This window comes from Orycteropus afer, unplaced genomic scaffold, assembly GCF_000298275.1.
Source record: "Orycteropus afer afer isolate SDZICR_OR568_19922 unplaced genomic scaffold, OryAfe1.0 scaffold00218, whole genome shotgun sequence".
NCBI classification, from domain to species: domain Eukaryota; kingdom Metazoa; phylum Chordata; class Mammalia; order Tubulidentata; family Orycteropodidae; genus Orycteropus; species Orycteropus afer.
The window spans coordinates 4,163,348-4,186,938 of record NW_006921805.1 but is presented as its reverse complement, the minus strand read 5'-3'; the positions used below and the strand labels follow the sequence as shown (position 1 = coordinate 4,186,938).

The window sequence follows — 23,591 nt, the reverse complement described above, 5'->3', positions numbered from 1 at the left end:
CCATGCCCTTAATATGGCCACACATACTTAGAACTTCAGAAAAATATGTTTATTCATGACTGCAGCAAGATTGCAGATCTGGAGCCTCTCTTGCAACACACAGAAAAATGTACCTTTTTGAAAATATATCCTGTCAGAACATATGTGAATTTGTATTTTCTAGGGATTATGTCTTTTTCAGATGCTATTTTTAAAGGGAGAGATTTAAGTGAGTGGGTTTTGGTTTTGTCTTTTGTTGCTTTTTTTTTTTTTTTAAATAAAGTGTAGTGGAGGTTTCTCAGATTGTGCTGTTAATTTTAGGTGCCGTAGCTTTTGCAGAAATGTTGGATTATGTTATATTTTTACACATTCATCTAAGTAGTGAGTCTTAAATATTCCAACATTGAAAAATGGTTGAATACACTGGATATGGAATCATATTTGCCACAGTAGGAGATGGGTGGTGGTCAAGTAAAATTGCTTCAAAAATTGTTTCTGGTTAATACTTAATAGGAAAAAAGCAAGTTTTATGCAATTATATAGGACACAGTTTGTTTTTCCATCATAGAAAACCTTTTTTTCCCTAGCATATTGTTTATATTTTTCTAAAATTTTAATGTTTCTTTTTTCTCTCCCTGTATACTAGTTTGAAAGCCATGAGTGCATTTCAGTTGTTAGTTTTCTGTTGTTGGGTTTCTCTGATGGAATGAAACCTATAAAAATAAAGGTACACATTTAATGCTACAAGGACAGTAGTCTGTTTCTTCTTTTCTTTTGTTTTAAAATTACGTTTTAGCTATGATAATTGGGAGAACAGATTTTTCTCCTTGTTGACTGTAAGTGGTAGGAAAGTCATGGTCTTCATAGTTTTTATTTTTCCTCTTTTGGTCTTCAGTTTTTTAAGTAAAAAAAAGAAAAAGGAAATAAAATGGACTATAAATTTTGGCCAGGTTCTATGAGGACTTGTGTCCCCCTGCTCTTTCTATACAGTCAAACGTTATTTTCCAGATTATATATTCTAATTATAGGAAAACCATCTTAAATATTTTATCTGTCTTTACTTATATGCCATATAACTAGCAAGATAGTATGATATTTGTGTGTAGAGTGTATGTGTGTGTATGCATATAAATAAATAATTAACATACTGTGAAATAAAACTCTCTTACTTATTTCTCTGGATATTTTGAGTAATGGTTTTGAATTTTAATTCTTTTCTTTATTTTTAAATTATAGTTATATATTCTCATCTAGATACTAGTTATATCCTATTACATGATATTTTGTATTAATCATTCTTACGTGACATTTTAAGATTTCTTTTGTAACAAATGACTACCTTCAGTGGGGTTTTTTTTTTTTTTTCTTGATTTTGGATTATAGATTCTAATCTCTGGTTTTATTATTTCACGAAATTGTCTTATTTCGTTTGAAATGGATAAACATTATAATACATAGTGATAATGTTTAACATTTTTGCTTATCTGGGCAGTGGTTTATAATGACCTGTATCTCATGCATTATTGCCTTTTCTTAGATGAAAATTGAGATTGTAGTTTACCAGAAGTCACTTAATTCTGATATTAATCAAATTGATACAATCAGATGTTATTTTTCAAAGAGGAGAGACTTTCTTAACACTTGATATTTCCCTCTCCACAAATTTTGTGGTTTATAGTCCTAGTAGGTATGAAAATGTTAGGTGACTTTCATCATTGTAGCCAATAATCAGATTATGTCATTAGCATCTAGGCAGCACTTCTTTTGAGAAAAATAAGGGAGAGACCTTCCTTTCTTTATTCTTCATCTTTTTTTCATGCGTCAGTTACAGATTCTTTTTCTTTTTTCCCCTTCATTTGCCACACCTCATTTATGTTTGGTGCCCATTTTTCTATACAGGAAAGAGCTTCTAGCCAGAAGATAATTTATACTTCTTTTTAAATTAATGCCATTCTTGTCTATAAGGCCTTCTTTGAAAATTAACTTTAGATTTTCTGGTCTTGATTTTTAAACTAGTTATAAAAAAGTTTTCTTAAGAGCTGTAGAATCTTTAAGTTGGAAGAGACTTTGTGAGTCATATAGTTCAATTTACTATTAAAGTATAGCATTAATTCTCATAATATTCTTGATAAATGAATCAGCATTTGATTAAAGGAATATATGATCATGGATTAAAATTCATAATAAAATTCAACTCTCATACCACTGCATCTAGACATAATTAATAAATTAGGATGTACTGTTTTCTAATTACTTCTATACTTTTTCCTTTTTGGCTATACAAATATTTTCTTTGACAAAATTGACACCATTGATCATATAGTTACGTATACCTCTTTCTTATTAATATTTTTACCCTGAGCATTTTTTCATTATCTTAAATTGCTAATTTTTAAATATGCTTATGGCTAAATAATACCAAGGTTGCTTATAGTGTGTAGTTGCTTTCATAAACTATGGCATTATTCTTGTATCTTTTGGTGCATCTCCAGTAATTTCCTTGGAATAAATTTCTAAAATTCACCGGATCAAAGGTGTAAGTATTTTTAAGGGCTGTTTTAATTTGGCCCCATGTCCTCCAGAAAGTTAAAAGCTTATCCCAGTTCTGGATATATTAATTTTTTTCTGTATTGTATTAAAACCTGCTCCCTTGTAACTTTTTTTAGGGAGGATGAAATTATTTCTTAACATGATACTTCCTAATGCTTGAAAATTTTTCCATCTTTCCTTATATAGCTTCTGTTGTATATATATGTATGTATGTATGATGTATATCCATCCCATAAACTTATATGGAATGATGATAATTCAGTCACAACATTTTATTTACTACTCCAAAGTCTATAATAAGCCATGAGATATGATTAGTTGCTAGTTAAAGGCATATAGTAATGGAGGTGAAACCAGTCACAGTCTGGTGACTTTATAACATCCTTTCCCCTACCCAAAGTGAACTTCTTAGGAATCATGGCTGGATATGCTTTTGAAGTTTAAAGTTTAATTTACTTCTTCCAGATATATATGTCAATATTAAAGAGATGTATGCTATTTTTAGCAAAGTGTCCTATCCAGTTAATTAAGGCTAATAAGACATGTATTTAATCTTTAGTGTGTGTTTTGTTTTTAGCTTCAGTGTGCTAACCTATTAAACTTATGCTGTAATTGTATGACTTTTAAGCCAAAAATTGAAAAATATATCAATGCTGTGAAAACCTATATTATGTGATGTCAAAAGTGTTACCTTTATGCTTTACTACTTAGGATAGGGATAAAACGAATTCTCTTATTAGTCTATTTTATGAATAACACTTGAAAATTCATAATAGAACCTTAAAGAACATTTCCTCTTCTTTTAATGATTTGGTGCCTGATATTAAAAAAAAAAAATGCTCCTACCACTGTAGTATTTTAAGTAACAATTTTAAAAAGTTACTGCATTTTCTTAAATACATTCTCTCCTTTAAACCTCAAAAGCCCTGTCTTAGGTACTTTATTCTCCTAATTTTACTGAGGAGCAAACTTAAATTTGTAGTTTAGTAACTTGCAAGGTTCACACATCTAGTAAGAGGGAAGAATACAAAAAGTGCTTTGGTACTGCCACTCACACTAATCTTGCTGGATAAATAAAGATTTTTCTAGATTTTATAAATCTGAGATTATATCTATAGTAGTGACCACTACATTTCTGTACCCATAAATCAGTCATTTTAAAGTTCAGCTAATACTAGTCCCAGCAAAATAGAGTATATAAAAATAAGAAAACCTGTTATTTTTACATTGTAAATAGCAATACTTTTAAATATTTTCTTGTTGAAACTGTCTTCTTAAAAGTTTTCTTTTCTGAGTTACAGTTTCCCTATGGCTGTACTAATTATTTTGGCTACTATTCTTTCTTTTCTTTTTTGTTTTAAATGTGGATTGAGTTAGGTGGTCATATAAACAACATTGCTTATAATTAGCATCAGGTTTGGAGGTTAGTGATTTGTGACTGAAGTTTGTATGTAATCATTGAGATACATCATTGACCTAATCATTGATTCTCAAAGTTCTGTTATGCTCACTCACGCATTCATTCAGGTGCATAGGGTCTTTTCTTCCTGTAGCACCCATCTTATAGGAAAAGACCACTTTGTAATAGTTTTACTTTTCAGTTCTCATAATTAGGTAATTGGAATCTTTTCAAATTCAGTAATAATTCTTTAGAATATTTTATATTGGTTTCCTTCATTTGTGTCTGACTTGAGATTTTATTAAGAATGTCTAAATTTATCTATTTACCACAAATAATATTAGTTTTGTTTTTTTCTCATCATGGAAACGTCAAAGTATTTTTGGTTTTTGGTTGTTTTTTTTAATAAGAAATAAAGGTCATGAGAGTCTCTGTGTATTTAATAAAACAAACCACAAAATTTGTTATTTAATCCTGGAATTCAAATTTTCTGTGTTTTACCTGATGGACCTCAATTTCCTTTTTTGAACTTTATATAAAGCCAATTAACTTTTGCATTTCTGTGTTTTGTTTTTCTTTATTTCTTTCCTCCCTCTTTTCTTCCACTACTGACAGGGATAGAAACTAAACACAGAGGATTTTAGCCCTGAAGTTTCTTAAAGATGGCCTGTCCCATATTCAGTTGAAGAGACTGAGCCTCAGAGAGTTAAATCATGTGCCCTAGGTCAGATAGGAGCTCTGGTAGCATAGTGGCTAAAGAACTTGACTGCTAACCAGAAGGCTGGCGGTTCAAACCCACCAGCCACTCCTCGGAAGGAAGGTTGGGCAATCCTACTTCCGTAGTGATACTGTCTTGGAAACCCAAGGAGGGGTCGCTATGAGTCGGGGCTGACTCGACGGCACATAACAAACAAAGCAAACAAGGTCAGATAGTTAGTTATTAGTTTGGCCTACTGTCAAGGACTTCCTCTTGGATCATCTCTGGGTCATTTCCTGAGTAATAGTGCTTGTTGTACATATTTCCTTTTTTTTCTTCCCCATGTAGCAAAACACTATTATTGATGTTCGAAATTAGAGATTAGCCAGTCACCATCCTGCCTTAAATGACTATGAGTCCCATATCATTGAGTATCTATAATAAGATGCCCTTATACTGCTTATCTTTATTTAAATTGGAGGGTAAATATAGTTTCAGTAGACAATAGATAAATTATTATATATATGAGTCAATAAGTAGCCTAATTGTTAAATTTGTATGTTGTTGTTGTTATGTGCCATCAAGTTGGACCTGACTCACAGCGACCCCTCCTTGGGTTTCTGAGACAGTATCTCTATGGAAGTATATTGTCCAACCTTTCTTCTGAGGAGTGGCTGGTGGGTTTGAACCACCAGCCTTCTGGTTAGCAGTCAAGTGCCTTAGGCACTATGCTACCAGAGCCCCCTTAATTTGTATTGTTGTTGTTATGTGCCATCGAGTCAGACCCAACTCATAGCGACCCCTCCTTGGGTTTCCGAGGCAGTATCACTATGGAAGTAGATTGCCCCATCTTCCTTCCGAGGAGTGGCTGGTGGGTTTGAACTGCCAGCGTTCTGGTTAGCAGTCAGGTGCCTTAGCCACTATGCTACCAGAGCTCCCATGTTGTTGTTAGGTGCCGTCAAGTCGGACCTGACTCATAGCGACCCCTCCTTGGGTTTCCGAGGCAGTATCACTATGGAAGTAGATTGCCCCATCTTCCTTCCGAGGAGTGGCTGGTGGGTTTGAACCGCCAGCCTTCTGGTAGCAGTCAAGTGCCTTAAGCACTATGCTACCAGAGCTCCTTAATTTGTATAAGAATATATTTTTACTTTAGTTATTTTCTTTGATCTCAATTCTATGTTAGCTCCTGTATAAACTTTTAAGTGATAAAGAAATTTCAGTGTGTAAGAGTTATTTTTTGAGACGTTAAAAATGTTAGAGAAGATGATATAAAAAGCCAAATTATCTTGACTGAAATTGAACAGGCAAACTGAAGGTGTAATCTCTCCACAGGTAAGCTACTGTTGTTACCTACAGCTGCATACAGAGCCTGCTATATGCAGGCCTCTGCATTGGGCACTGTGGAATTTTCTATTTAAGGTTTTAAATTTACAAAGATAGAATATCTGCCCATGATCACTATTCTACTAATCAGTGTTAATTACTGTTAGCATTTAAGTCCTTCCATACTTTATTTGCACTACTTTTTGATTGAAATGTACATGTTAGAAAATTTTAAAGCCTCATATAGTAGGAAAATTGATTAAACTTTGCCTCAGAAAAGAAGGAAGTATTAATTTAGGTCTCACATATGAGGAATTTTTCATTAATTAGGTACCTTTTATTTGATCAATATAAAGTAAATTTTTGAAATGATAGCTACATTTCCAGACTTGTATTTATCATATACCTCCTAATATAGTTGTGTTGGGAAGAAGCATTATTTCTATGATGGGCCATGTTGTAAATTTAAACTAATTTTTAAATTAACTTATAATTTCTGTTTTTTGTGGAACTGATTCATTAGTAATGAGTTCTGATTTATTAGTAGTCTCTTACTATTAAAGAATTAAGGCGCATAATTTCATTTTTTAATATAAGTCAGATAAGTCAGGATCATGTAAAAATATCTTGTCATGATCATGTGAAAAAAACAAGTCATGATCACTGTTAACAAGTCAGACAACACAGAGGTGTTCAAAGAACAAACTTGAATATCTTACCTCTCCATATCCATTGCCCTGAGGTGCCATGTTAAGTTGCATGAGTGTCCTTACACATCTCAATCTATCTTCATGTATTTAGGTACTCAAAATAAATTTTATTTCTGCCCACATTGTTTAAATGGGTTCCTATATTAAACATGCTGGTGAACACATTATATTGCAACTGGATTTTTTTTCACAGAACATCTTTCAGTATCAAGAATGAGAACTATCATCACATTCTTTTAATAGTTTTATAGTAATTCCACATTATCACTGTACCATGATTTAATAAGCTATTTCTCTTTCATTGTCATTCAGTTGTCTTATTTTATGATACTACAAAGAACTCAAATCCCCATGAACCTATATATTTGGATATATTTGTTCTTTTGTTCTGTAGCATGTTGTTTTTAGGTGCCTTTGAGTCCGGTCCAACATATAGTGACTTAAGGTACAACAAAACAGAACACTGCCCAGTCCTACACATCCTCACAATCAATGCAGTACTTCAGCCCATTGTTGCAGCCACTGTGTCAGTCCATCTTGCTGAAGATCTTCTTCCTTTAAGCTGACTTTCTACTTTACCAAGCATGACATCCTTCTCCAGATCCTGGTCCCTCCTAATAACATGACCAAAGTACGAGGGATGAAGTCTGGTCATTCTTGTTTCTAAGGACCATTCCAGCTGTGTTCCTTCCAAAACAAATTTGTTATTTTTCTGGCAGTCCATGGTAGAGTCAGTATTCTTCATCAACACTCCAATTCAGTGAAGCAGTTCTTCTGTCTTCCTTACTTATTGTTCACCTTTCACATACATATTAGCTCAGAGTCAGGGCTGACTCGACGGCACATAACAACAACAACAAATTAGCTCAGAAATTACCACAACTTGGTTTAGGCTCACCTTAGTCTTCAAAGTGACATCTATGCTCTTTAACATTTTACAGCGGTCTTTTGTAGCACATTTGGCCAGTGCAATCCATTGTTTGATTTCTTGATTATGGTTTCCATGACATTGACTGAGGATCTAAGTAAAATGAAATCTTTGACGTCAATCTTTTCTTCATTTAACATGATATTGCTGGACCAGTAACGATCCAGTTGAGGAATTTTGTTTTCTCTAAGTTAAAGTGTAATCCATACTGAAGGCTGTAGTCTTTGATCTTCATCAGTAAGTCCTTCACACCATCTTTCAGCAAGTAGGATTGTGTCATCTGCATATCACAGGTTGTTAATGAGTCTTCCTTCAGTCTTGAGGCCACCTTCTTTATATAGTCCAGCTTGTTGGAGTATTTGCTCAACATACAGATAGAATAAGTATAGTGAAAGTATGAAGCCCTGATATTCCTTGCCTGATTTTAAATCACCAGTATCCCCTTGTGCTGTTTGAATGGCTGCCTCATGGTCTATGTACAGGCTTCTCATGAGCACAATTAAGTGTTCTGGAATTTCCATTCTTTACAATGTTATCTGTAATTTGTCATGATCCACACAATCCAGTGCCTTTGCATAATCAGTAAAACAGGTAAATGTCTTTTTGATATTCTTTCCTTTCAAGCAAGATTCATCTAACATCAGCAGTGATATCCCTTGTTCCACATCCTCTTGTGAATCTGGCTTGAATTTCTGGCCATTCCTTGTGTGTGTACTGCTGTAACTGTTTTTTAATTATTTTCAGCAAAATTTTACTAGCATGTGATATTAATACTATTATTCGATAATTTCCACATTGTTTTGGATCACCTTACTTTGGAATGGGCACAATATAGATCTCTTACAGTCATTGGCCAGGTGGCTGTCTTCCAAATTTTCAAACTAAACAAGTGAACACTTCCAGCATTACATCTGTTTGTTGAAACATCTGAGTGAGTATTCCATAAATTCCTGGAACCTTATTTTTTGCCAATTCCTTCAGTGTATCTTGGACTTCTTTCCACACCATCAGTTGTTCTTGATCATATGGTACTTCCTGAAATAGGTGAACATTGACCAAATCTTTTTGATACAATGACTCTGTATTACTTTCATCTTTTCATGCTTTTTTTTGTTTTTCCCAATATTGTATTATTAGTCGATCGCTTTTGGTATATTGCCTTTCCACTCACCCAAATCAGTAGATGTCTGTTACCTATCTGCCAATTTTTCCTCACATCCCTGGTAGCCAACAAAGAAAATTTTCTTCCATATATGAACCCTTCCTTGACTTTTTACAATAGTAGACTAATATAATATTTGTCTTTCTGTGATTGACTTATTTCACTCAGCGTAATATCCTCCAAGTTCATCCATGTTATGAGGTGTTTCGTGGATCCTACATTATTCTTTAGTGTTGCATAGTGTTTCGTTGCGTTTATGTACCATAGTTTCTATAAAGTTTAGAGATATGTCCCTTTTCAGATGTGTCATTGCTAGACTTTGTCTCACCTACTTTGGTCATGTTGTCAGAAGGGACCATTCCCTGGAGAAGGATATTATGCTTGGTAAAGTGGAGGGTCAGTGAAGAAGGGGAAGGCTCTCAATAAGATGGATTGACAGAGTGGCTTCAACGATGAGCTCAGGTATGGCAAGGATTGTGAGACTGGCAAAGGACTGGGCAGTATTTTGTTCTGTTGTACATAGCGTCCCTCTGAGTGGGAACCAACTCCACAGCACTTAATAACAACAACCGTAGTTTTGTTATCCATTCCTCTGTTATGGGCACTTAGGTTGTTTCTATCTCTTTGCTATTCTAAATAGTGCTGTGATGAACATGGGTATGCATATAATCTATTCGTGTTCTAGCTCTCACTTATTTAGGATATATACCTAGTAGGGGGATTGCTGGATCAAATAGTATTTTTATTTCCAACTTTTTAAGGAATCACCAAACTGATTTCCATAGTGGTTGTATCATTACACAGTCCCACCAACAATGTATAAAAGTCCGAGTCTCTGTATATTCACCAGCATTTGTTATTTTCTCTCTTGTTGAACTTTGCTGTTAGTGCTGGGGTGAGATGGTATCTCACTGTTGTTTTGATTAACATCTCTGTAATGGCTAATGATCATGAACATTTCTTCATGTGTTTGTTGGCTACCTGTATATCTCCTTTGGAGAAGTGTCCATATATAGTCTGTCCATTTTTTAATTGGATTGTTTGTCTTTTTGATGTTGAGGTGTTGGAGTTTTCTGTAAAATTTAGAGATAGGTCCCTTGTCAGATATGTCATTGCCAAATACATTTTCCCAGTCTATACGTTCTCTTTTTATTCTTTTGGAGAAATCTTTTGATGCCCTTAAAAATTTAAAAAGAAGGTCCTAGTCATTAAGTTTTTCTGCTGTTTGTACATTTTGGGTTATGCTTGATAGTCTTCATTGTTGTTGTTGTTGTTATGTGATGTAGAGTTTTCTCCAACTCATAGTGACCTTATGTACAACAGAACAGAACACTGCCTAATCCTGTGCCAGCCTCATGATCCCGACTATATTTGAGTGCATTGCTGCAATCATGTTGTCATTCCATCTTGTTGAGGGCCTACCCCTCTTTCGTTGACCCTCCCGTTTACCAGGCATGTCATCCTTCTCCAGAGAATGGTCCCTTCTGATAACATGACCAAAGTAGGTGAGACAGAGTCTGGCCATTCTCACTTCCAAGGAGCATTCCTGCTGCACTTCTTCCAGGACAGATTTGTGAGTTCCTTTACCAATCCACAGTACTATCAGCATTCTTTGCCAACACCACAACTGAATAGCATCAACTCTTCTTTGGTCTTCCTTGTCCAGCTCTCACATGCATAGGAGGCAATTGAAAATACTGTGACTTGGGTTAGGGACATCTTAGTCTTCAAGGAGATATCATTTCTCTTCAGCTCTTCAAAGAGTTCTTCTGCAACAGATTTGCCCAGTGCAATATGTCTTTTGATGTCTTGACTGCTGCTTCTATTGGAAGCAATACTTGGTTGATTGTAGAACCAAGTAATATGAAGTCTTTGACAACTTCAGTCTTTTTTCCATCTGTTTTGATGGTACTTAATAGTCCAGTTGTGAGGGTTTTTGTTTTCTTTATATTGAGGTGTAATTCACACTGTAGACTGTAGTCGTTAATCTTCATCAGTAAGTGCTGCAAGTCATCCTCACTTTCAGCAAGGAAAGTTGTATTGTCTGTGTATCTCAGCTTATTAGAGACTTGATGCCACATTCTTCTTCATATAGTGCAGCTTCTCATATTATTTGTGCAGCATAGAAGTTGAATAAGTATGGTGAAAGGATACAGTCCTCATGCACTCTTTTTTGATTTTAAACCCTTGTTCTGTTTGAGTGACAGAACCTATGTACAGGTTCCTCATGAGTAGAATCAAGTGTTCTGTAATTCTCATTCTTCTCAGTGTTATCTACAGTGTGTTATGATCCACACAATTGAATGCCTTTGCATAGTCAGTAAAGCACAAGTAAACATCTTTATGGTATTGTTTGCTTTGAGCCAAGATCATCTGACATCAACTATGATATTCCTCGTTCCACATTGCCTTCTGAATCCAGCTTGCGTTTCTGGAAGTTCTCTGTCAGTATACTGCTGCAACTGTTTTTGAATTATCTTCAGTATGATTATACTTGCATGCAATATTAATGGTATCGTTTGATAATTTCCACATTCTGCGGGATCACCTTTCTTTGGAATGGGTGCAGATATGGATCTCTTCCAGTCAGTTGGCCAGGAAGCTGTCTTCCAAATCTCTTGGCATAGCCGAGTGAGTGCCTGCAGTGCAGCATACATTTGTTGAAACATCTTAATGGGTATTCTGTCAATTCCTGCACTCTTATTTTTCTCCGGTTCCTTCAGTGCAGCTATGACTTTTTCCTTCAATATCATTGGTTCTTGATCATATGCCTCCTCCTGGAATGGATGATCATCTACCAATTCTATTTGGTGTAGTGACTCTGTGTATTGCATCCATCTTCTTTTGATGTTTCTTGCATCATTTAACATACTGCCCATGGAATCTTTCAGTATTGCAATTTAAGGCTTAAATTTTTTCCTCAGTTCTTTCAGCTTGAGAAATGCTGAGTGTGTTCTTCCCTTTTGATTTTCTAGCTCCAATTCTTTGCACATTTCATTATGATAATTGACTTTGTCTTCTTGAGCTACTCTTTGAAATGTTCTCTTCAGCTCTTTTATCCTGTCGATTCTTCCATTTGCTTTAGCTACTCTCCATTCAAGGGCAAGTTTCAGAGTCTCTTCTGACTCTGTTTTGGTCTTTTTTTCCTTTCCTGTCTTTTTAATGACCTTTTGCTTTCTTCATGGATAATATTCTTGATGTCATCCCACAATTCTGGTTTTCAGTCATTGGTGTTCAGTGCATCAAATCTGTTCTTTAGATGGTCTCCAAATTCAAGAGGTATATAATCAAGGTCAGATTTTGGCTCTTGTGGACTTGTTTTAATTGTCTTCAGCTTCAATTTGAACTTGCATTTGAGCAGTTGATGATCTGTTCCACAGTCAGCTCCTGGCGTTGTTTTGGCTGAAGATATTGAGCTTTTCCATCGTCTCTTGCCACAGATGTAGTCAGCTTGATTCCTGTGTACTCAATCTGGCGAACTGCACATGTATAGCCACTGTTTGTTTTGTTGAGAAAAGGTATTTGCAATGAATAAGTCATTGGTCTTACAAAGTTCTATCATGCGATCTCCAGACTCATTTCTATAACCAAGGCTATATTTTCCAACCACTGGTGATTCTTCTGTTTCCAACTTTTGCATTCCAGTCACCAGTGATAATTAACACATCTTGATTTCATGTTTGGTCAACTTCAGACTGCAGAAGTTGGTAAGAATCTACAATTTCCTTATCTTTGGTTTGGTGGTTGGTGTGGAGATTTGAATAATAGTAATATTAACTGGTCTTGCTCATAAGCTTATGAATATTCTATCACTGACAGCATTGTACTTCAGGATAGATCTTGAAACATTCTTTGTGATGATGAATGCCACGCCATACCTCTTCAATTTGTCATTCCTGGCTTAGTAGATCATATGGTTGTCTGATTCAAAATGGCCAAAACCGGCCCATTTCAGCTCATTAATGCCTAGGATATCAGTCTTTATGAGTTCCCTTTCATTTTTGACAATTTCCAGTTTTCCTAGATTCATACTTTGTATGTTCCATGTTCCAATTATTAATAAATGTTTGTAGCTGTTTCCTCTTGTTTTGAGTCGTGCCATATCAGCAAATGGAGGTCCCAAAAGCTTTACTCTGTTCTTATCTTTAAAATTGGCTCTATTCTGAGGAGGCAGGTCTTTCCTAGTCATATTTTGTGTGCCTTCCTACCTGAGGGCTCATCTTCCATCACTATATTGCACCAATGTTTCAAGGCTATTCATAAAGTTTTTTAGTAATATATCAGACAGTGTTTCACTGCTATTCATAAGGTTTTCACTGGCCAATTCTTTGAGAAGTGGATGGCCTCTTCCTTCTTCTGAGTCTGTCTTAGTCTGGAAGCTTCATTGAAACTTGTCCACCATGAGTAACCCTGTTAGTATTTGAAACACTAGTGGCATAGCCTCCAACCTCACAGCAACATACAAGCCACCACAGGATGACAAAATGACAGACAAGTTCGTCTCCCTTAGCTCTTCCAAACTGCTCCACTCCTGCTTCCTGGCCTGCCCTACCTGTTCCAGCCCTCCAAAAGCCTTGTGCCACTGCTTCCAGGCCTGCCCTGCCTGTTCTGGCCCTCCAAAAGCCATCTGCCGCTGCTTCCCAGCCTGCCCTACCTGTTCCGGCCCTTCAAAAGCAGTCTGCTGCCACTTCCCGGCCTACCCTACCTGTTCCAGCCCTCCAAAAGCCATCTGCCTGCTTGATAGTCTATTTATGCTATAAATTAGGTCTCTTAACTTGCCTGTTTTTTCTTTGATGAACTTTATAGTTTTAGGTTTTACTATCTAGAATTAGGTTTTGTGTATGGTGTGAGGTATGGATCTTGTTTCATTTTTTTGCAAGTGGATATCCAGTTTTGCCAGCACTGTTTGTTAAACTATCTTTTCCTCATTTGATGGATTTTGGCCCATTGTCAAAGGTCAGCTGACAGTAGGTTGATGGATCTGTTTGTGGGTTCTCAATTCTCTTCCACTGGTCTGTGTCTGTCATTGTACCAATACCAGGCTATTTTGACTACTGTGGTTGTATAGTAGGTTTTGAGATCAGGGAGTGTGAGACTTCCTACTTTGTTCTTCTTCTTCAGTAGTACTTTGCTTATCCGAAGTCTCTTTACTTTCCATATAAAATTAGTGATTAGCTTTTCCATGTCCATAAAGAATGTTAATGAAATCTGGATTGCGGTTGAATTGAATGTATAGATTACTTTATGTGGTATTGACGTTTTCATAATGTTCATTCTTCCTGTCCATGAGCATGGCATGTTCTTCTATTTATGTAGATCTCTTACAGTTTCTTGAAGTAGGGTTTTGTAGCTCTCTTAGTATAGTTTTTTTTTGTGTGTGTTCCTGATGAGATTTATTCCCAAGTATATTACCTTTTTTATTTTTGGTAGCTGTTGTAAATAGTATTGATTTCCTTATTTCCTTTTCACAGATCTCTTTGCTGGTGTAGAGGAATCCAACTGACTTTTGTATGTTGGTCTTGTATCCTGCTGCTATGCTAAATCTTCCAGATTAGTTCCAGTTGTTTTCTTGCAGAGTCTCTTGGATTTTCTATGTATAGGATCATATCATTTGCAAATAGGGATAGTTTGACTTCTTCCTTACCAATTTGGATGCCTTTGATTTCCCTTTCTTGCCTGTTGCCCTGATTAGGACTTCCAATACAATGTTGAATAGAAGTAGAGACAGAGGGCATTCTTGTCTGGTTCCTGATCACAAGGGGAAAAGTTTCAGTCTCTCTCCATTGAGGATAATGTTGGCCATGGATTTTGCATATATGCCCTTTATTATTTTGAGGTATTTTCCTTCTATTCCTTTTTTTCTGAGAGGTTGTTTGTTTGTTTGTTTGTTTTAGGGAAGGTGTCAGAAATAAGTTTTGGATTTTATCAAATGCGTTGACTGATACGATCATGTGGTTCTTTGCCTTTATTTTACTTATGTGATAGGTTATATCGATTGTTTTTCTAATGTTGAACTGTCTTTGTATACCTTGTAAGAATCCCACTTGGTTGTGATGTATTTTGTTTTGATATTTTGTTGAAGTGTATTGATTAGGATTATGTTGAAGATTTTTGCATGTATGTTTATGAGGGATATTGTTCTGTAGTTTTCCTTTTTAGTGGAGTCTTTGCCTGGTTTTGGTATCAGGGTTATGCTTGCATTATACAAGGAATGTGGAAGGATTCCATCCTTTTCTGTGTTCTGGAATAGTTTGAGTAGAATTAGTGTCAGCTCTTCTCTGAATGTTTGGTAGAATTCTCCAGTGAAGTTGTCTGTGCCAGGACTTCTTTTTGATGGTCGTTTTTTTAATGACCTGTTCAATTTCTTTTTTTGTTACAGGTCTGTGCAAATTTTCTACCTCCGTCTTTGTTAGGTTAGGTAAATAGTGTGTTTATAGAATTCGAGCCATTTCTTCTAGGTTTCCAAATTTGTTGGAATATAGTTCTTTGTAAAACAGAAACACAACACACTGCCGTCAAGTCAGATCCAACTCATAGTGACCCCTCCTTGGGTTTCTGAGGCGGTATCACTGCAGAAGTAGATTGCCCAACCTTCTTTCCAAGGGGTGGCTGGTGGGTTTGAATTCCCAGCCTTCTGGTTAGCAGTCAGATGCCTTGGGCATTATGCCGCCAGAGCTCCTAACAGTTCTTCATAGTGTCCTGATACTATCCTTTTTGTTTCGTTTGGTTCTGTTGTAATGTAAGCCATTTAATTTCTTATTCATATTATTTGCATCTTCTACTTCAATTTTATTAATCTTTTCAAAGAACCAATTTCTGGTCTTATGATTTTTCCTGTTGTCTTTCTTTTTTCTCTTTCATTTATGGCTGCTTGAATCTTCATTATTTTTTTTTCTTCTGGTGACTGCAGGCTTTTGTTGCTATGCTTTTTATGATTGTTGAAGATGTTGGATTAAGATGTTGATTTTAGCCCTTTCCTCTTTTTTGATGTGTGCATTTATTGCTATAAATTACCCTATGATCTGCAAAAGCTGTGTTTTCATTCTCATTTGATTCAAGGAATTTTTTAATTTCCTTTTTTATTTCTTCTAATACTCCATATTTTTTGAGGAGAGTGTTAATTCCGTTTCCATGTTGTTTCCCCTTTGTCCATTGATCTTTCTGTTGTTGATTTCTAATTTTATAATATTGTGATTTGAGAAGATGTTTTGCCATATTTCAGTGTTTTTAAATTTGTTGAGGCTTGCTTTGTGGCCTGACATATGTTCTATCCTGGAGAATGTTCCATACGCACTGGGGAAGAACGTGTATTATGTTGTTGTTGGTCAGGTTGTTGTGCATTAGTGGAGTCTTTCTTTGCCTGGTTTTGGTATTAGGGTTATGTTTGCATCATACAAGGAATTTGGGGAGGATTCCATCCTTTTCTGTGTTCTTGGAATAGTTTGAGTATGATTGGTGTCATCTCTTCTCTGAATGTTGGTAGAATTCTCCAGTGAAACTGTCTGTGCCAAGACTTATTTTTGTTGGCAGTTTTTTTTAATGACCTGTTCAATTTCTTCTTTTGTTACGGGTCTGTGCAAATTTTCTACCTCAGTCTGTGTTAGTTTAGGTAAATAGTGTGTTTGTAGATGTGTATTATGTTATAGTTGGTCAACCAAGCCAAGTTGGTTGATTGTATGTTTAATTTTTCTGTGTCTTTGTTGAGTTTTTTTCTAGTTGTTCTGTCTTTCATTGAAAGTGATGTATTAAACTCTTCTGCTATTACTGTGGAGTCACTGATTTGTCTTTTCAATTCAGTTAAAGTCTGACTTGTGTGTTTTAGGGCTCTTTCATTGGATGCATAGGTATTTATTAAGGTTATGTCACCTTGTTTAGTTGATCTTTTAATCATTAGGTAATGCCCTTCCTTGTCTTTTATGGTAGTTTTTCCTTAAAGTCTTTTTTATCAGAAATTAACATTGCCACTCTTGCTCTTTTTTTCATTGCTGTTAGCTTTATATATCTTTTACCAACTTTTGATTTTTAGTCTGTTTTTGTCTTTGTGTCTCAGGTGAGTCTCTTGTATAGCATGTTGATGGGTCATATTTTCTCATCCAGTCTGCAACTCTGTCTGTTAAGTGGTGCATTTAATTCATATACATTCACTATAATTATTGACAAGTGTGAATTTATCGCTGTCATTTTGGTTATGTGTTTTTTCATGGTGTTGCTGATTTCTTTGTTCTATGTAATTTCCTGTGCTGAGCTCATTTTGTCTGTGAACTTCATAATCATTTCATTTGCTGCTGTTGTTTCAGTATTTACTAAATATTTGTGCCTCTCCTTTATATATTTTGATGTGAAGGTTTTTCTTTGAGGTTACCCTGTGATTTATTCTTTTCTCCCCAAGTTTAGAACAGTCCTTTCTATTTCGCAATTGTCTTGACTTCCTCTCTATTTGGAAGTTTTGTTCCTGCACTATTCATTCCTCTTTCTGGTTTGTAGTTGTCTTCCTTTACCAATTGATGTCTCTGGTTCCCTGTTCGCAGTCTTGTAAGCTTATTTTATTTTAGATACTTCTATAACTCAGTTAGGAGCTCTGGTAGCATAGTGTCTAAGGCACTTGACTGCTAACCAGAAGGCTGGTGGTTCAAACCCACCAGCCACTCCTTGGAAGGAAGGTTGGGCATTCCTACTTCCGTAGTGATACTGCCTTGGCAACCCAAGGAGGGGTCGCTATGAGTCGGGCCGACTCGATGGCAAATAACAACAACAACAATATAACTCAGTTGGTTTCTGGATTGTATCACCATGTGTGTCAGTCATCTGTTATTGTCTGTTGTCATTGATTCTCTGTCCAAAAGACTCCCGTTAGCATCTCTTCTAAGGATGGTCTGGTTTTAACAAATTGTCATAATTTTTGTTTTTTCTGTCCTAATTTCACCATCATATTTGAGGTACAGGTTTGTTGAGTATGTAATTCTTGGTTGGCAGGGTTTTTTTTACGGGGTTTTATATATCTCATTCCATTGCCTTTTCACCTGTGTGGTTTGTCCTCAGAAATCAGAGCTTAGTCTTACTGGCTATCCTTTGGGAGTAAATTTTAGTTTTTCCTATGCTGCTTTCAGGATTCTTTCTTTGTCTTTTGATTTTGTTGAGTTCTGTTATGGTATGTCTCAGTGACCTTCTTTTGGAGTCTATCCGGTTTTGAATTTGTTGAATTTCTTGAATGGATATCTTCTTGTCTTTTATCATGTTGGATAAATTTCTTTTCCAACAAATCTACATTTTTCTCTCTGGTTTTATTTGTGTCTTCCTATTCTGGAATTTTCATCATAAGTAAGTTATTCCTCTTGATGGTATCCTATGTGAATGTTAGATTTGATTCATTTTGTTTTGATCTTTTTTCTGACTGATCTGTTAATGAAGTAGTATTGATGTTTTTATCTTCAGTATGGTTAAATCTGTCTTCCATTGATTCGATTCTACTCCTTTCCCCATTCAGTATGTTGTTGTCATGTGCTGTCGAGTTGGACCTGACTCACAGCGACCCCTCTTTGGGTTTCCGAGGAGGTATCACTGTGGAAGTAGATTGTCCACCCTTCCTTGCAAGGAGTGGCTGGTAGGTTTGAAACTGCCAGCCTTCTGGTTAGCAGTCAGAAATCTTAGTAATAATGTTTTTTATTTCTCTTTTTTTCTGATTTTTCGTTTATTTTGTCAGTTTGTTCTTGTATGTTTTTCCTACATTGCTCTAGAGTTTCGTGTTTTTCTTAATTTTGTCAGAGTTTTCCTTGATCTGTTAATCCATTGAAGGTGCCTAAATATAATTCTTTTGAATGCCTTATCAGGCAGTTCCAATGCTGCTTCTTCCTCAGAGAGGTTTTCTGGGTCTATACCCTGGTCCCTTGTTTGTACTGCTTTATCTAGCTGCTTTGTGTGGACTGGGAAGGTCATTTGTCTCTGAGACATTGTGATATTGTATTTATATTTAATTGGTGATTGTATTTTGATGTGATTCACTGAAGATTTTTTTTTCTTTATTTTATTTTGATGTATATGAGTGAGTAGGGCTACTGTGCTCCTGTGTTCACTAGTTGGCGGCACTTATGTCTCATGGTGGCTGTGATAGAGTGTGTGCACAAATATTTGTTAGCTATTTTTGAAGAGCAGTTGAGAGTGAGTTGGGGTGTTACTGGCCATCATCTGTCATTGGTCAGTTGATACAGAAGCAATGGAAGCAAGTGCTGGTCCGCACCTAGTGCATTGGGCTGCAGGAAGTATTGGTATGATCGGGTAGTATGGGTACAGTTGCTTCCTGCCTCATTGAATATTTTGCCCATAGAATCCTTCAGTGCTGCAACTCCAGGATTGAGTTTTTTCCACAGTTCTCTAAGCTTGAGAAATGACAAGCATGTTCTACAATTTTGATTTTCTAACTCCAGGTTTTTGCACATTTCTTTGAAATACTTTGTCTCTGCATGTTGCCCTTTGAAATATTCTGTTCAGCTGTTTTACTTCATCATTTCTTCCATTAGCTTTAGCTACTCTCCTTTCAAGAAGAAGTTTCAGAATCTGTTCTGACATCCATTTTGCTTTTTCCTTCCTTTCCTGTCTTTTTAATGACCTTTTGCTTTCTTGTATGATGTTCTATACGTCATCCCATAACTCAGCTGATGTTTGGTCATTGGTGGTCAGTGCATTAAATATCTATTCTTCATATGGTCTCTAAATTCAGGTGAGATAAACTCATGATTGTATTTTGGCTCTCGTGGGCATGTTTTAATTTTCTTCTGCTTCACCTTAAACTTTGATAGGCACACTTGATGGTCTGTTGTACAGTCAGCCCCTATGGTTGTTGTGACTTGATCATAATGATTTCCATTGTCCCTTTCCACAGATGTGATTGATTTGATTCCTTCATATGTATTCCACCTTGTGAAGTATATGTGTATAATCACTATTTATGTTGTTGAAAAACAGTATTTGCAGTGAATGAGCTGTTTGTCTTGCTTAATTCTAATATAAAATCTCCAGTGTCATTTCTATCACCAAGGCTATATTTTCTAACTACCAATGCTGCTGCTTTTGCAATTTCTAACTTTTGCATTCCAATCACCAGTAATTATCAGTGCATTTAATTGCATGTTTCAGACTGTAGAAGACCAATTTCAGACTGTAGAAGTTGGTAACAATCTTTAATTTCTTCATCTTTCACTATAGTTGTTGGTGCGTATATTTGTATAACAGTTGTATTAAGTGCCTTCTATGTAGGTATATGAATATTATCCTATTACTGACAGCCCTGTAGTTCAGGATAAACCTTGAAATAATCGTTTTGATGATTGTGACACCATTCCTCTTCAGTTTGTCATTCCCAGCATAGTGTACCATATGATTGTCAGATACAAAATGGCCAATACCAGTCCATATCAGCTAATTAATGCCTAGCGTATTGATCTTTATGCATTCCATTTAAATTTTTACAATTTCCAGTTTTTCTGTATTCATACTTCATACATTCCACCTTCTCATATTAATGGCTGTTTGCAGGTTTTTCTTCTCATTTTGAGTTGTGCCACATCAGCCAGGGAAGGGCCCAAAAGTTTTACTCCATTCTTGCCATTAAGGTCAACTCTGCTTTGAGGAGGCAGCTCTTCCTGCATTGAATTTTGAGTGCCTTCTAACCCAGGGGGTTCATTTTCTGGCTCAATGCCAAACAGTGTTTCACTGCTATTTATAAGATTTTCAATGGCCAGTTTTTTCAGAAGTGGACCTAGTTGTGTCCTTCCTAGTTTGTCTTAGTCTGGAAGCTCCACTGAAACCTGCTGATACTTGAAATACTAGTATCATAACTTCCAACATCATAGCAACATTCAAGCCAGCATAGTATGACAGACTGACAGATGAGTGATGTAGAATAGTTTCCTCTGATACTATTTACTCAGAGGCTGTGTATGTGTCTTTGCTTGTAGGTATGTGGGGTGTTTTTGTTTTGTTGTGTGTGTTTTTAATTTTAATAGTTAAAAACATTATTTTACCTTCTATAGCATGGATATAATGGCCTCATTGATAATTGCCATTTGATTAGTAATAAATCATGCTTTTTTCTTTCAATTTGTATTTTTCCATTCACTTAGCCAGTCATCTAGTACTTAGTAAAGGGTTTTTATATCCTGCCTTTTGTGTAATCTCGGGGAAAATAGTAGTGAAAATAACAAAGACCCTCTCCTCATAGAGCTTATATTGTAAAAAGGTTCAGAATATCTCAGCCAATTAATAAGAATTAATGTATCTTCTGTGAATTACATGTTGGTGTAGTGCCTAAGGCATTTGACTACTACCCGGAAGGCTGGTCGTTCAAACCCACCAGCCACTCCTCTGAAGGAAGATTGGGCAATCTACTTCCTTAGTCATCCTGCCTTGGAAACCCAAGGGGGGATCGCTATGAGTTGAATCTGACTTGATGGCAGTGAGTTATTATTGGTCCATTTTTTACACAGCTGTTTGTCTTATCAATTTGTTCGAATTTTATTCTCCTTAAAATATTTCTTCAGTCTCCCCCCCCCCTTTTTCTTTACTTTGCTTATGGCATATTTGCATGAAACATGAACACTTTTTGTTTTAGTTGGTAAGATATTTGTCCTTTTCTGTTTTGCGTCCATGTTTCCTGACTTGAATAGAAAGGACTACTGTCTAGTTCTAAGGTATATAAATAGTTTGTCTGAAACATGAATTTTTTATATTGTTTGTTCAGTACCTCTGAAATTTATTTTTAAAACAAACTGGTGGTATAGTCATTTTAATTCATTATCTTCCTTATGCATTGCTAATGATCTGCCATTTAAAACAGTTTTTTTTTTCCTTCATTGACTTGAAATACCACCATATGTATTGTGATCAGTTTGTACTTTCTCTCCAGTTTTCCTTATTTGTCTGTACCTACTCTAGCTTTTTAGGAGCTCTGGTAGCATAATCCCTAAGGCACTTGACTGCTAACCAGAAGGCTGGCGGTTCAAACCCCCCAGCCACTCCTCGGAAAGAAGGTTGGGCAATCTACTTCTGTAGTGATGCTGCCTCAGAAAACCAAGGAGGGGTTGCTATGAGTTGGGTCCGACTCGACGGCACATAACAACAACAACACTCTAGCTTTTTACTAAGTCATTTGCCAAACTTTCTGTAATAGAAGGTTTTGAGCGTACATCAAGTTTACGTACAGTGAAACTCACCACTTCAATTTAATGATTTGCATTTTACCATATTTTCTTTAACTCACTATATATATTTCCATGCAAGGACCTTTTTTTTTTTTTTTTTTTTTTTAATCTCAACTGCTGGAAAGTAAATTGCAGCCACCATGACATTTTAACCCTAAATATTTAATGTGTATCTCCTAAAGTTACAGGCATGGTCCATTATAACAATATCATTATCATATGCAAGAAATTCCGTTTTGTTATGTAAAAAAAGCCTCTCCCCAGTTTTTACTACCATGATATTGACCTTTTGAAGAATTAGGTCAGTTGCTTTTTTTTTTTTTTTTTAAGGAAATCCTTCATTGAGAATTAATCTGATTTCTTTCTGATACTACTTACGTCTCTAGCCCTTTTGTATTTTGTAAATTTAAACTATCTATTCATCTTCTTTAACTGACTCTATTTTAAGCACTTCCATTCTGTATTCAAATTTCCTCAAGTGTTCTAAGGGTGTTTTTTATACCTTTTCTTATTCAAACCAAAATCCAATCAAGGTTCTCTGATTTCAAGGTTGCTGTTTCTCTTTGGGGAGCTCTGGTAGCATAGTGCCTAAGGTAGGGAGGTTGGGCAATCTACTTCTGTAGAGATACTGCCTGGGAAACCCAAGGAGGGGTCACTGTGAGTCAGGCCAACTCTACAGCACATAACAACAACAACAAATTTCTCTTTGATCCTTTTTTAAACATCTTTATTGAGATTTAATTTAAAAATCATAGAATTCACTCTTTTAAAGTATAAATTCAGTGGTTTTTAAGTATATTCACAGAGGTGTGCAACTATTACCACTATCTAATTTTAGAATATTTTGATCATCACAAAAGGAAATCCAATACCCATTAGCTGTAATTCCCCTTTTTCCCCTCTTCACAGCCTCTGTCAGCCACTGGTTTAATTTCTGTCTGTATGGACTTCCCCCTTCTGGATATCTCATATAAATGAACAAAAAAATGCGTGGCTTTTTATGTCTGGTTTCTTTCACTTACAGTGTTCTAAAGGTTCATCTGTATTGCAGCATGTGTCAGTCCTTCATAGTTTCTAAAGGCAGAATAATATTTCATTGTGTGTTTATACCACATTGTATTTATCCATTCATCATTTGATAGATACAAGAATTATTTAAACTTTTTTTTTAGTGTTAGGACTAATAATGCTATGAGCATATGTGTATAGATTTTTGTGTTTCATACCTCTTGGGTATATAGGTAGGAGTGGAATTTCTGGGTTTTATGATGTAACTTGAAATTTTTGAGATCTTTCATCCTTGTCAACCACATTCTCTATTTTGCTTTGTCATCTTTGTTTTTTCATTTTTATCCTCTCTCCTGTATTTATACTTTAGAATGTATTTATTCTCTCATGACTTTTGTCTTTTTTTTTTTTTTTTTAAGCTTTCTCTCCTGAGTTTTGCTAGTTGTCTTTTCACATCTTCCATATCTATTCACAGATTTTTTTATTTTTTTTATTGTGATTTGGGTGAAGATTTACAGAGCAAATTCACTTTCCATACAGCAGTTTACATATACTTTGTCTCATGACATTGACCACAGTTTACCACAATGCAGCAGCTCCCCTCCTACTTCCTCCCCATAGTTACCTCTTCCCAGTGTCCAT

At 35.7% G+C, this 23,591-nt stretch overlaps 1 protein-coding gene across 1 annotated transcript in view; it reads left to right on the top strand.

Annotated features, from left to right (window-relative positions):
* The window catches only part of CLASP2 (cytoplasmic linker associated protein 2), a 323,103-nt gene that overhangs the window by 94,919 nt on the left and 204,593 nt on the right, over positions 1 to 23,591 (top strand). The window lies entirely within an intron of this gene.